The 9312-nt window shown below is 37.9% G+C and overlaps 1 long non-coding RNA gene across 1 annotated transcript; it reads left to right on the forward strand.

Moving 5' to 3' along the window:
- The first annotated feature begins 2135 nt into the window (after positions 1–2135).
- On the forward strand, positions 2136–6741 carry LOC137396990 (uncharacterized). Its single transcript, XR_010978688.1, has 3 exons — positions 2136–2219; positions 4937–5002; positions 6155–6741. It is a non-coding gene; the product is annotated as an uncharacterized lncRNA (long non-coding RNA).
- The last annotated feature ends 2571 nt before the right edge of the window (positions 6742–9312 follow it).

Genomic DNA, 9312 nt, shown 5'->3' on the forward strand with positions numbered 1-9312 from the left:
GAAAATTATGTAATTTATGTGCTTTAGTGTTAAAATATCTGAGAGGCAGCTTTAATAAGAATGGCCATCTAGAACAATAGCAGGGCCCAATAGATGAATGATTCTTACCAGCTTATTCCCGAACATATTAAATATTTACAATGCAAGCATCACAATACTGTTAAGTATGACTTACCCGCAGCTTTGAAGGCCGCACCAGCAAATCTTGTTCTTTTCATAGTGTGATGTAAGGCATGGCATACAATGTATGTGGCCACAAGGAAGCTGTTTTGGATCAACTATTTTCTCATTCCTCAAGCCACAGAATTCACACTCGATATCATGATGTGCAGAAGCCATTGCTTCAATGAAATGACAACAATATATGATAAGAATAAATTTTAAAGATTTCTATTGAACCTACACACTAACCAATCTATTATAAGGTGATAACGGTATGAATGCTGTAGACTAGCCAACGTCTAAAAGTGAGGAATATTCTTTAGTGTCACTTATTACTAACAATGCATCATAGGCGGCATTTTAAAAAAATATGGTGAAAACAAGGTTATTACTTGCAAAGAAGTGGAGCCCGGTTATGGCTTGTTATTCTGTAGTTATGAAGTTGATGATTGGTTCACCACATGACAAGACAAAGTAAATGGTTCAAAAATCACAAGTCTTTAAAAAGTATCAATGTCTCTAAAATGAAGCTGATTTAAAATTTCAACTTTTCTGTTCATCCTCTCCAACATGATACCGTAATATACACCTAGAGCAGGTGCAGTGGTTTGTTAGTAAAGCAAGGTTTTACCGTGAAAGACAACTGTCCTTAACACAAGTTTAGGATATCGCTTAGCTGAATATTAGTAATGCTAATAACTTGGTTTATACCGGATATTCTTACTGCTTGAATTGCTTAAAAATCTGTCTCATCTCCTAGCATAGAGTGAAGTAATAAAGAGTAATAACAAAGATCTTATTACACTTTGAGTCACACCTCGTGGCCCTTTCGTGGTCAACAATATTCAACTCAGATATTAACAACATTTGGATGCTCTCAGGCAAGTCATCGAGAGTGTAAGAGGTGTCTGATTGGTCGGACTAATCCGATGCGCATGAGAGGACGGGGATAAGGCTACGGAGTCATTCGTCAACCTGGAGGCTTACTAGAAGGACGTCAATGCTCGACTAGCAGGTATATATCCCGAGTATTCTTATAGAGAGTATCACGTATTACATTAGGCATTCGAACAATTTAGGATATATTTAGGCAGAGCACTCGAAAGCTGGTAACTGGTTCAGACACGATCTTCTGTACCTAATAATACTTAAATTTGTTAAAATTGTTTTACGATATCAAACAAAAGGCTCCAATATACCATTTCTTTCGAATTAGCAGTTTGATTCGGGCCAGGGCGTGCGCCAACATTATCAGCGAGCAAAAGTGATCGTAAGGGAATGGCCTACATTACTGCTGATTAAACATTATGTATGTCACAGAATCGGCCTAAAGCACGCTCCATTGAGTAAACAAACTCTATTAGCTACATATGATTAAATTTTCCCACCTTAGTACATAATGAAACATATACAATACTCACCATAAAACTCTCCAAAGTTAACTGATGGCGACGAATGCGCTACTGCTGATGAATTGGAAAGTTACTAGGAGCAGGTCCCTTCTGCGCATGCATTTGGCTGCGCACTAGCAACCTCCGGCAAATTACGTTTTGACAGCGCTTGGTAACGGTAACGAGGCATTATAAAATCTGTCAAGCAGAAACAGCGTCGGTCTACGCGTTTGCTATTTGATAAGAGCATACAACTACAACTTTTTGCCAGCTGATAATTTGAATGGGGCATTCCGTGCGTTGTAAAAAAAGTCAATGACTTTTTTATTTAGCCGTTGCGGTTTTCCGAACGTAAGATTCTGTTGGGTTGTAGGGTGTGCGGTACACGGTGCCGTTTCCCATTATATCCAGGTAAAAATATTTGCTACGCAGGAAACATCCAAATTCAGAAAACGACAAAATATAATGGGATCGCTAGTATGTTTAACAATATTCTAACAATTTCAAGGGCTTCCGTGTAGGTGCTCGAGTTTTACGTAGCTTCTTTAGGAGACTGTACAGCCGAGCTAAAACGGTCTTACAATTTATTTTGATCGTATTTGACGTTTCTTTGCTACGGTGCTTACGCATTAGATGCATATATAATGCTGGTTGTTGTTAACACAGGTTGGTTGTTGAAATATGCATTCATGTGTTATCACATATTTTGCTACGTTTTTTGTGCCACATATTTGTTTTGTTAACATTTTGCTTTTATTTTTGTTCTCTCTCCCTATTTTGCTTTTCTTCTATTCTGGCCAAACTTCTTTTCGTTAGCACATTATTAAATATTATTGTTCTTTTGGAGGGAATGAGAGCGTTCGGTCAAATTAAATATTTATAGCTTTGAGCTTTGTCTGTGATAGCTGTGTATGTCGTAAATAATCAAAGTTATTAACTACTCGGTGAATAGTTAATAATATTGCTCATAATTCAAGTAGCTATGTTCCTGCAATGGTTTCCAGTATACATAAATTTATGAAATATATGGAGAATTATGACATAAAGCAGCAGATAATGAAAGTGTAAGTTAATTATGGATCATTTCATTACTTTCCTACGTTCTAGCACGATCATAGCAATTCCCTTGTTTCCTTTGTTGTGATGATTATTGATAGTATTGGATTATCCTACCAAGCAATCTTACAACAGTTAGGGAGTAAGCTCAGGTTTATTGTCACGAGCAGATGCACTGCTAAATTATTATAATAAACTCAGATAGGCCTAATCCTGATTAATGACTGTTTGAGTAGTCTGACTTGTTCACTAATGTATCAAGATTTTACAACTGACCTTCCTAGATGTGAGAATCTAGGACTATACTCTGAGATAAGGAATAGCTAAGGTATGTGGAAGGGGTTTTCCCAAGACCTTATGTTTATTAAATGAACAAGAAAATATATAACAAGTTGTACTTCAGACTAAGAATTGTAAGAATATAAAAGTAATGTCTGAGACTTAGAATATATTCACCCCCTTGTTCTGCGAAGGTTGACTCTTTTCACTTGTTCCGCTGACACGTCTGTCTGCTATGAAGAAGCTGTATTGAAGAGAGTGAAGTATGAAGGTGAATATACGTCCTTATATATCGTTTAGGGGTTAGCCTGGGTGTCCAAGAGTAAGCTATATCTTTCAGATCTCCAATTTTGGGTATTGTAGTTTTTGGGGTTCCTGGCTACGCCTTGTTGTATTTACGTCAGCGGGGTTTCATAATATTTAATCTTCTAGTTTTAATCCCTGTCTGGTGTAGATTGGCACCAGATGCGGATCTTCGTACCGCATGACGAAAGTTGTTATCGTCTGGGTGTTGTCGTTGACTTGGGGTGTGATGCCGTTTTTAGGATTTTAATCTGGGCTTTAATTACTGGCTTTTTTGCCATAATCTTGAATTTTCAAATGTAACGTTCTCAATGTTCAGACAGTGGAATGGGTGGGTCGTCATGTGATGGTACTAATCTCAAGGATGAGATTTGTGGGTGTCGTAACTCTAGGAGTTTGTCTAGTGAGCCATATGATGATATAACTTGTAATTTTCTTTACGTCTATTTGTACATGGCTGATATCAGATATAACATCCTTCACGGCTTTAAGAACATTGTCCTCAATGTAGTGAGTTCTGGTGTTGTTGGTATGTAGCTGTCATGGTGTGAGAACAAGGGGGTTTCGCAAAAAGTATAAGAGTGAAAAATTTTGATTTAATAAGAGAAAGTTTCTGGATTAATATAAAAACAAGATCCCTGGATAATGTATAGAATATAAATATGTATGGTAATATAAAAGTGTCATGAGGCATTAGTGCTATATCTAAATACTGTTATGTTGGTGTTTCTAGAATAGTGTTAATCTCCTCCTGTGGTTAAGAAGTGTGTCCTCACGCAGTAGATAGTTGGTAGGGAAAGGTGATCTTATTTGCCTCACGACAGTAAAAAAAATTAGCCATACGAGTGTTAAGCAGCGCAAACATAAACTGTCACCAATTTATAAAAAGATAGAAGAAGATAAAAAAAACTGTGTACCACATAAAATTGAAAAGTCTGATTAATAATTAATCTCGTCAATATGTATATATTCCCTTATTTTTTTTGATCAAAAAGTTTTATTTTTTTTTTGTTTTCTTTTCGTTTTTGTTTCATCCACTGCCCAAGGTGTGGTTCTATCTTAATAATTATTCATGTATAATATTTCTAACCTATCCTACTTTAAAAAATGTCATAATATGTATACTTAGTTCTTAAACACGATAGTGGTACTATGTGCCGTCTATATGACAGGAATGTAGTTACTCTACTAAAATAGAAATATTTCTTCTTTTTTTTTTTAAAGCACATTTTTTCTTTAAAACTACCGTGGTACACGTATAATAATGTGTCCCGTATATAAGAATTAATAATCATCATGATAAGCAATGGAACAAAAAAAATTCTAGGCACGTTTACCTGTCAAGAAAATATTCGACATGCAGTGATTAATCATTATGATATAAATAGCATGAGATTATTCAAGTCCAATATACACAATAATTTATTATATGATTAGATATACTTACTTTAATCTCTGGTTCTTGTGGTAAGTTCGAGGTGTCAGCTTCCAGCGTCTGTATATAAGTGACTTCAGCTATGAAGTAAACTCATAGCAAACATGGCCGAAGCTGATTCTACTACTAGCAGTGATAAGTTTCTAAAAGATTTGGTGGCCGCAATGCTGGCACATGTCCGAGAGGAGCAGGATAAGCTTCGAGTGGAGTGAATATACATGTTTTGGCATTCATATTATAGTTTATATAAAAAGAATTTTCTCTTTTTTTTTTAATCAAAGGAAATTTATCATTTTCTTTGTATTTGTAGGATAGCTGTTTTAAAAGAGAAGAGAGAGGCGGGAGAGACATGGGGTTAAGGAGCGATGGAGGAAAGGTGTGTATAAGATAGAGATGCCCCGATTCTAATTTCACCAGCCGATTCAGATACCGATTCGATATACCGATTCTTAATGAAAAATAATCCGATTCAGATACCGATTCAGATTCTTTTGTGTTGCATAGATAGTTGTTCATTTGTTATGCGAGTATAAATATAATGCCAAGAAAATATAAATATTAATGCATTTATTTGTTTGTATTTATGAAAAAAGATATACATGTATATATATTCACATACTGACATACCGTGCATCTAATAACAAAACAGTCCATGTTTCTTGAAATATGTTATTATTAATGGTAATTACAGTTAGTGGTACAGTTTTCTCTGTGGTAATGAAGTCTCTTTTCTACTGCTGAACGAACGGCTGCGCCTGTACAAGTCTAAAGCAAATAAATGCGTCTTTTAATTACCGTTAGTGATTCAATTATCTCAGTGAGACGTCTTTATCTTCTATCACTATCGATGTAGCCCGTCGTACTGAAGGACTCGCACGCTACAGATGATGGAGGGCAGGCTAAACACCGATAAGCCACTGAGGTTATTTTATGCAATACAAACGATACATCATATCGTCAGGATCAAGAGAGAGATAGATAACTTTATGCATCAACTGCTCAAATTACTTTCGCAATGCTAGTAAATAGAAACATTACACCGCATTCTTGTTGCTCGTTATGGTTCTCTTGTTTGTGATTGGCTGCAACAAATCATATCGCTGTAATTGGGAAATACCGCACTTGGTGATTACGTCCTGACTAAAGCCAAAATATTATGCAGCTGTGTGGATGTTTATTAGGCTATAGACATGAAATATATTGTTATAAAGGCTCGGAAATCATTAGATAAAAGCAAGGAACTTGCAGCTGATGATTTGTTATTAAAGTAGCAGGCTGAAATACAGGTTTCTGCTAAATAGTTGATATGTAAAAAGTATCTGAAGTGTCCGATTTTTTAAGAAAAGATCGGCCGATACCGATTCAGATACTTAATACCCATATCGGCACCGATACCGATTCCGATATTGAAATCGGGGCAACTCTAGTATAAGATTCTTTCATTGTAGAAGATCAAGTCATGCATGTATGTGTATATGAATGAAAATGAGGTGAATTAGCCGAAATTACCATATGTTTATGTTTTCAGTGAAAGCTCTGAGGAAACTGAGTCTGAAGAGGAGGAGGAAGGAAAAAATGTAAATTATGAAGAGGAGGAGAAACAAGAGTGTGATGAGGAGTGCCATATGGAAGCTCTTGAAATAGGATGTTGCCCCCATGGGGCACACGTCTGTGGACACTGTGGCCACCTTACACTTATTCATCTGATATGCGAATGTGGGGGGCGCCACTAGGCATGCGCCCTCCCTTCATAAATCACAAAAAATATATATATATATCTGCCAATCATGTCTTATCTGGTATTTATCGTTTAGCATACGAATACGCTAATCGCAAGGGATAGTACATTAGTATCATAAATGTCAATAAAGAGATCACATATCGGATTGCAAGTACAGATCCAAAGTAAAATCCAAGATTGCTGTTAGTTTGTAATAAATGGTTGGCTCACCAAGTTATATGGATGATATATTGCCTTCCTTGACGGTTGTCATAGTAGCGTTAATATCAGTCGATAAATCATTGTGTTCTGGCAAGTGCGTAAGTGATCTTCGTTTCCTGAGGGTCTTGGATATTATAATATCCGGTTTTCCTTTGAAACGGTAAATGTCAGTGACGAGTTAGACGAGCTAATTTTTAAATTAGCAAATTATAGTCCAATGAAAACTCGTGTCTCTTGGGTTTAGCGCGTCATTCTTCCACGTTGTCCTCTCGCTATCATTCATCACTGATCCGTTGAGTGTTAAAGTGTCAATTTGATCTGTTCTGTAGTAGTTTTCTGCTTTCTCTCTTCGTCATGTACTTTTACCTTTTATTGATCATTGGAGCTTGTGCCGTTCCTCTGACCAGAGTGGTATGTAGAAATATTCACGTAATTATGAATAATTCTAGTCGCTGTTGAGTAGTTCTTGGCAAAAAAATTTTTTTTATCTATAGCCCTGTGATGTGGAGAGATGTACCTGTGTAGGGTACGTTGTACAGTGTACTCCTCTTCCGGTGATACTTAAGAACGTTGATCCTGTAGTTGGTGCAGAAAGAACAGAAGACAATCGAGTCACTTTTGAGACTACGTCAGATTTGCCTACCGTTATTGGTTAGTGGTATTTCCCAATTTCTTCAGTTTTGCTAGCTTCATCGGTATGCATTTTATATGTTGTGCTATGATGTCCTTTGGTATTTTAGGGCCTGATCGCTTGGGTGAGGTACTCGGCGTTGTGTCGACGTTGGTTGTTGTTGTTTTTATTTTGTTGTATTGTTGTTGTAAGAAATAAACGTTGTTCTGTTGATTTTAACTAGGTATTTTTTATTGGGTTAGTCCAGTCCGGTGTTCGATTAAGTGTGTAGTCGTCGTCCTTTAAACTTAGGTGAGTGGGATAAGGAGAATTATCCGTAATATTGGAAATCATCATTTTGTTTGGACTTCGGGTTTCTCCGGAGTTCATACCTATTACTCCTCTCTTGTTCATCTTGTTGCTTTATCTTGTTAGCTTGTTCAGGTGTAGGGTTGTCATTTTCAGTGATTTCATTTGTGTCTGATTGCGAGTTGTCAGCTTTATTATCAGACTGTATGGGTACCTCGTTTTCTTTTTCAGAAGTGGCTCTCTGGACCTTGCATTCCCTATGATCTGGTGTGGTAGGAGTGTTATCGTCTCCTTCCTTCGCCTTATCAATGTCGTCGTTATCAGGTGAGTCTGTAGTAATACCTTTGTCATCTGGCTCAGAAGCTTGCTTCTCGGTTAGTTGATGTTTTGCAGGTGTATATTGTGGTACTTTTCCTCGTCCACTCTCCTCGTCTGAGGAACTCAGTTCTATCGAGATGTCAGAGTGGTCTCCCCTGACCAATGGTCCGATATGTTTCTTCAGCATATTGAAATTCACTCTCGTAGGTTTTTCATCTGGTCTGTCAAAGGGTTGTATAGTTGCCGTAGTTTCGTCACGACTCTTAAGTACGTAAGCATTCTTCCACCTCTTGATTAACTTAGAGTACTTGTTGCGATATCCTCGTTTGTCATGGTAAAGCGCGTAATCGCCTACTTGCAACGTGCTGGGCGTGGCTTTCTTGTCATAATAGTGTTTTTGCTTCGCTTTTCCCTTCTTTGTTAATTCTCTTGCCTTTTCCCAAGTTTCCGTCATTCGCTCGTGTAGTTTCGCGGCGTATGAATCACTATTCACAGTAGGTGGTTCTGGCGAGGGTTTTGTTAAGTCGTAAGGTAGGCGTATTTCTCTGCACATGAGTAGAGAGCTGGGTGAGGCTTGTAATGTCGTGTGTTTTGATGAGTTATGCGCGAGTTGACAGAACGGGAGGTATCTTGGCCAATCTTTGTGAGTATCTTGATTGACGAAGTGTGAGAGCATATTCGCAATCGACTTGTTATAGATTTCGACTTGTCCGTTGCATTTTGGGTTATAACTAGTCGTGAATCTGTGTTCGACATCTAGTAGTCTGTTAACTTCTGCGATCGTCTCACTCATGAAATTCTCAGCGCGGTCGCTGAGCAGGATCTTTGAAGCTCCGTATCTGCAGAAGACTTGTTCTACATATACTCTAGCTACTGTGGTTGCGAGTTGATCTTTAGTAGCTGCCATTTCAGTCCATTTAGTGAAATGATCCGTGAACACTAATATATGTTTCATTCCACATGTGCTTTCAGTTAGAGGTCCCTGGAAGTTCACCGAGAGGACCTCAAAGGGGCTTCTGGCCATCTGTGTGCCTAATGGTACACGTATTGGTACTTTAGGGCTTTTTCTCTGTTGACAGGAAATGCATTGGCTGATGTAGTTCTCCACTTCTCGCGCCATGGCTGGGAACCAGTTCTTTTCTCTAAGCCGCATCAGGGTCTTGGTTACTCCTGGGTGCATGGCAGTTATGCTGTTGTGAATAGAATAGAGCAAGAGTGGCCTCTGTACTGCTGGTATCGCAAGTAAGAGTTTTCCTCCTTGTTTTCGGTACAAAACTTCTGAGTGTAATTCGAAGTGGCTGCTCTCCTTGGCTATGTCTTTTTTGCGTTTTGTTTAGCGTCTTTAGGGAATTTTTCTTTCGCAATGTATCTCCAGATAGGTCCGAGATAAAAGTCTCTTTTCTGGTCATCCCTCATACTTTCGTCGATAACTGTAGTTTCTCCTGTATTCACTGTCATGATAGCTCTGGATAATGCATCCGCTACCTTGTTTTGACTTCCAGTCTTG

This window comes from Watersipora subatra, chromosome 5 (assembly GCF_963576615.1).
Source record: "Watersipora subatra chromosome 5, tzWatSuba1.1, whole genome shotgun sequence".
Lineage (NCBI taxonomy): Eukaryota > Metazoa > Bryozoa > Gymnolaemata > Cheilostomatida > Watersiporidae > Watersipora > Watersipora subatra.